Source organism: Lytechinus variegatus, chromosome 9 (genome assembly GCF_018143015.1).
Source record: "Lytechinus variegatus isolate NC3 chromosome 9, Lvar_3.0, whole genome shotgun sequence".
Taxonomy (NCBI): Eukaryota; Metazoa; Echinodermata; class Echinoidea; order Temnopleuroida; family Toxopneustidae; genus Lytechinus; species Lytechinus variegatus.
This window is the reverse complement of record NC_054748.1, coordinates 15509599-15515862: the sequence shown is the minus strand read 5'-3', so window position 1 is coordinate 15515862 and position 6264 is coordinate 15509599.

Below are 6264 nucleotides of genomic sequence, written 5' to 3'. Positions count from 1 at the left end.
GATGGTACAAATACCTCCAACATGCCCCAGTTACAGGTTCAAATGATAACATTTTTTTACAGATATTTCAAATGAAAATATTGGTTTAGGAAAGATTTTTCATTGGAACAATAACCTAAAAGTTTATCTCATTCATTTCATAAAGTTTCTTGACATAATTGGACATGTCACAATTTAGATCAAAAGCTTCGGTCTCTGTAATTTGGTTGTTCAGCTTAACTCCGTTGGCTTCACTCACCAAAACAAATACAGAGACCAAAGTTCTAGCGCGATCTGTATGGGGGACTCAATGGCCATAATTCGGATAAAACAGAGAAGTGAAGTTGCGCGACAGCCGAGGTAAGTCACTGTTTTTGTTCCTTTTAACTTGATTTTCCCCGTTTTGGGGGCGATTAATGCCAAGAGGGCCCTATTATACTTTATAGTATTAATTTGCATGTAGTTCGCATTGATTTTCAAAAGTTTGATTCAATAAACACAAAAACTGAAGAGCCCTGATGGGGGTATTTTACATTGAAAGTCCCCTAATGGTGGCTGCACTATAGCGAGCCATCTGTGTACAAGGAAAATTAAAATTTTTAAAAAATTAAAGAACTCCTCGAAACAAACGTGTCTCTTACTGTCTAACTTTTTAGTCACGAGTATGACAATTCGACACGTTAATTTCAAAAGACAAAATGCAATAAAGTCATGTTTGATGCAGAAGTTCAAACTTTGTTTTATTTCAAATTACTCATGTGAAAAAAAAAACCCGCGAGCCTTCACCTTGTTGTTGGTTCAGGATCGATGATGTTTTTGTTGAGCTCGCTCCTCACTCATCCATGTTCAGCCGCCGAAGCCGGGCGGTCCCGCTACCTTACTTCGCGATGCTCACGCGCAGAAGCTTCCCGGGGAAATGCTGCACTCTTCTGTAGGCGTAGCCGTAGTCTAGCTCAGTTCGGGCTCAAAGTCACCAACGAACGGGCAGCCTCAAATCGAATCGGAGCACTCATTTCAATCAAGAAACTGAACGGTACATGCAGTGAGAATGCATTCTAATTATTTACTGATACCGTACCGGTACTTACAACTGCATTGTCAGCTTCATCTTTTAGTTGTAGTCAATCCCGTGAATGACGAAAAAGTTTCATCACTCACAGTCACAGTCACACTTAGTTTAGCCATCCATCAACATTTACTAGATATCTAGACCCCACCCCTCTGTCACCTGATGATGACCCAGCTACCACCCCCGGGTAGGGACCACTCCCCCCCCCCCTTCCAGGCAAACAGCACCCCATCCCACCGCCCGGTATGACAATATTTTGAGAGGATGTGGGTGAGAACGCAGTGGGTGGGTGTGTCTCAGGTGTGTCTGTACCACTACCTGTTACTGAGACTTTGCTGGTATAGGCCTATAGGAATGCCATGATTCTTTTCAGCATTATTTTGGCAGAAACTATCATTATTATTTAATGATAACAATTTTAAATCACTTCTAGTCATATCTTAATCTATTTCCCCCCCCCCCTTTCTCCTTTCTCTTTTATCACCGAAAGGCGATTTGAATAAAAGGAGGAAAATCCAACAAGCATCTAAAGCTTTAATCAAATATGTAAAACAATATTAAGTCATTCACTCATTAATATTTCACCAATTTAATAGTTATGCTCTTCCTGATCGTAATGAGAGGATTGATATGACGTCCCCCGCTCGCAGGGGCCGTGGAAGCGGGGGATGGGGCTGGTGGGCTTCAGCCTCCCCCCCCCCCCACTTTTTTTTCAAAAACCGTGTACAAAAACGTAAAAATGACCATATGATTGTGATTTTTTTGCATGGTACGTCAGCCCCCCCCCCCCTTTAAAAACCGTTCCGTAGTTTCTTTTTTGTTGAAATTTGCATTTTATATTGAAATGTGATTTTTTTTTTTTTTTATCCTCATAACATTTATTCCTGCCTGTACAACCTACAGTCATGTACGTGGATTTTAAACTCCACTGTGCTTCAGTCAAATTGGTCATGTTGTCAAAGTGTAAAAACGGAATACATGTAATGTAATTTCAAACAATATAAAACACAAAAGAAACAGTGAGTGAGGGACATCATCGACTCTCTCATTTGCATGTTACTGATCGAGTTACACTTTTCCGATTTTGATAAAAATTTTCAGTGTTGTCTTGTTTGATTTTTTTCTGTTGATTCAAATAAACTTTTTCTGGGATGGTCGGACTTGACCTTTAAATACAGAGATTTTTTTAAAAAGTTCTGAGACTCAATATAGGATTCGTTTCTATCATAGGCCTACATCGACCTGTATAGCAATGAAATAGAAGTTACACTCGATCTCCTTATAAACAAATGCAAAGTCCCAATACAAAATATTTACAAAATTGAGGAATAAAGAAAGTATTCTCAGAGACTATAAGAACTTAAAAAAAGATGTGGATATGAACATGAGAGCCAAAAGTATAAAGGCATATATATGGTTAAATCATGGAACCTTCCTATAGGGTCCATGGTCAAATCAAGGGCTTCTATATCTTAGAAAATATCGAAGTTGACAAGAAATATTTTTTAAAAAGTCCACCCCAGAAAAAAATGTTAGTTTGAATAAAAAGAGTGAAATGCAACAAGCACAACACTGACAATTTCATCAAAATTGGATGTGAAATAAGAAAGTTATTTCACTAAAGTTTATATTTCACAAGAGAGTTATATGCACAACTCGTGACACACAAATTAAATGAGAGAGTCGATGATGTCCTTCACTCACTACTTCTTTTTTTTAATTGTTTGAAATACATATTACAATTTTTCAGATTTGACAATAAGAACAAACTTGACTGAACCATAAAACGTTAAATGAGTGGTAATTCCACATGCTCAGGGAGGGGTAAAGCTTTGTTTCACAGGACAATGGGGAGAAAATTAGAATATTTCATTATTATAATAAAATTTAAAAAAAAGTAGTGAGCATATGACGTCATCAGTACCTTCATTTGCATACCGACCAGGATGTGCTTATATGTTTTGCGAAATAAGGCAAAACTTAAAAATGTCATATCTTAATTTTTTCTGATTTGATTTTGATAATATCCCAGTAGGATTTTTTTTTTCTTTTTTATTCAAATAAACGTTTTGTTGGGGTGTATCTTTTTTTTATAGTACATGGCGAATATTGAGTGGAACCTTACGTGAAAGAGCAAATGCTGAATAATAATAATCAAAATTTTCTTTTAAAAAGGTACCAATAATAACCAGGATTTCTACGGGGCGGTGGGGGCAGCGGGTTTTCTGAATGATAAAACGTGGACCTTCTGATCCAGGTTTTGCCATTAGGGAAGCGGAAATATTTTCATCCATAATCTTCCCGATCGGGGTGGCGGAACCGGGTCAGGGGGGGGATTCCCCGTAGTAAAAAAAAATCCTTTTTTCATAAAGGAAAGTGTTTTTTTTTTCAAAATGAAATACCCTTTTTGGAGTAAAACATGTATAGAAAATCACAAAAATTTTGGCTTGTGCTTAGTGCATCAGTTATTTTTAGTAATAGATACTCATTGTAGGGCCTTAGTCTTGGTTAAAAGATGCTGATCAGAAGTCCAGTTTTCAGGTTGGAATATCTTAAAGCTTGCGTTTTGCCCGCGCATCATACTCATTCTGTTCTTTGTTACAAGTGCTTAGAATGTCCAGTATTCAGGTAACTTGGAAAAATATCACAAATTTTCAGCTTGCGCTTCGCGCCCGCATTATGTATCGTATTCATCAGTCACTAAATGCTGTACTTATCAGGTTTCTTTTCTGGTTAGTATTTCAGCTCGCGCCAATTCTTCAGTTTGATACGCATCTCTTTCATGATAACGGGGAAAAAATGGTCAAAATGTTTAATTTTCATGCCTATTACATTAAATGTCCACAACAGTTTGAGCTCGCGATTCGCGCATGCAGCATCTCGCAGGGATGTCCTTCAATTAGCGCCATAATTAACCAAAAAGCGAAATTCAAAACTCAGATTTGAAAATTTTCCATACCGTTCGCTCGCGGAAAAGATAAGCCAAATATATTTAAGGCCTATATCTTATCAATGAAAAGACACTTCATGCTTTGCTCAACTTAATTACTACAAAACTCACAACTACTTCACGCAGATGATAATATCACGGTGAAAATATCCGTTTGCATTATAAGTGCCCTTAAAAAAACGAAATTACGTTCCGCCGCCTCTGCCGGCAGCTAAAAGCTAAATAAAGACTGAATTTCTTAATGTAAGCCTATAGGCCTATAAATTTTAATCTATTCTATAATAAGGTAACTTTTAAATATACATAAATAATGAGAGCACGAGCTCGATTGTTTTATATCATAAAATTTAACCACTTTTTTTTACGTCCGATCAAAAATTCTTCGATCTACATGTGATTGTAATTTTTTCCGGTTGGATTCTTTTTGAGTGCCTATATATTTCGAATCCGTCTCCGGACTTCCAAGGTAATGTCACGGGCACTAGTCATAAATTTGATTTCATGAAATCATAAAATAATTGAAATAACATTCATTTTCTTCCAATCATTTCCAAACACTTTACAAAAATGTAGGATATATCAATAGCCTAAGTAATGATGAGCCCCAAACATGGTGGGACCATGATGACGTACAGGGCAACATTTTCCAAAACGAAACTTTCTGATTACAAAAATCGAATATCGTGATAAATGTTTGATATTCTGATATTTAAAAAAAACTATCAAATTTCACTATTTTCCCTTCCCTTTTCTTTCTTTTGTTTTCTCTAAGTTTTTAATTTTTTTTTTTGGGGGGAGGGCATATGAAACCAAGCCCTCTGCCCAATCTGTACATTCCGGTGGGATATACATATAAGTATTTTGCTTCATGAAAACTCAGGGAGAAGCCAATGACAAAAGGAAAAGGACCTGGTGATGGCTTCGTCTAAACATACAAAAATTAAATTGATTGATTACATCCTATACCACATGTGGGGATCGAGCGTGCGATGTGAGCACTGATGGGTATTTAAGGGGATGATCGACAGACACATATTTTGATCTCTATGATCGAGGCTTTTTTATTTTTTATTTTAGGGAGGGGGGGGGGGTCGGGTGGGGGGTCAGTACATGGGTTATGCAGGGGCGTCGATCCATTTTTCAGATGGGGGGGGGGCAAAATCATTAACGTTCCAAAGGCGCTCTACAAAACACCCAGCCACACACACACACATAAAAATTATACTATATATATGAGACACAGACATGTATCTCACCAACAAATTAATGCGAGCGCGAAGCGCGAGCTGATTTTTTTTATAGGATACTGACAGGAAAAGCGTGCCTGTTTAGGACTGTTTGTAGTAACTCATTAGAAGGATACATATCTCACTACATAGATAGTACGAGTGCCGAGAGTGAGCTGAAATTTCATTATATTTTTACCTGAAAACTTGATATTCTAAGTATTTTTGGTACCAATTAAAGATTAAGATTTGTATCTAAAAGAAGAATAGATGCGAGAGCGAAGCGCGAGCTGTAACTTTTAATTTTTTGATCGGAAAAAATGACAGTTTAATGGACGTTTTTGATAAAGAACAAGATATATATCCAAGAAAAGATGATTGCAAATTGAAGGAGTTCTTTTGAGACTTAGAACTGAAAACGGGACATTACATTCACCTATTTAATCATGAAAAGTATAGTTTTTTGCAACAGAAATGATGCGAGCGCGAAGCGCGAGCTGAAAATTTTTATATTCCATTCTGAAAAGCGGTCATTTTGAGCATGATTTTAAATAAAGAACGAGTTGTGTATCTCATTCTCGCTTGCTGAACATTACAATCTTGTTTTTTTATGCATATCCGGAATTATTGGGGGGCAAAATGATATGTTTGCCCCCCCCCTATATTTTCATTGGTGGGGCGATCACCCCCCTGCCCCCCAGGATCGACGCCTCTGGGGTTATGAGTCAAATTAAATTATATGGGGCCAGACATATGGTGTAGAGGGCAAACATTACTATTTGGAAAATCCTGGATCCGCCCCTGCATGTACTAAATTAGATCAATAATGCAAGGAGAGTAACAACCTAAAAACAAGCAACTAAGTCTTTGAAAGATGACTTAGTCAGAGTGGCGGGGGGAGGGGGGGGGTGGCTTTACTTGTCTAGACGATGACAAGCCCCCGCCCTCGCCTCACTGTGAGTCGATAAGAATGTTCTACTATCTTCAAGTAATAGCATCGTCCCATGCATAACAAATCAAAGGTGGAAATAGTGTACCAG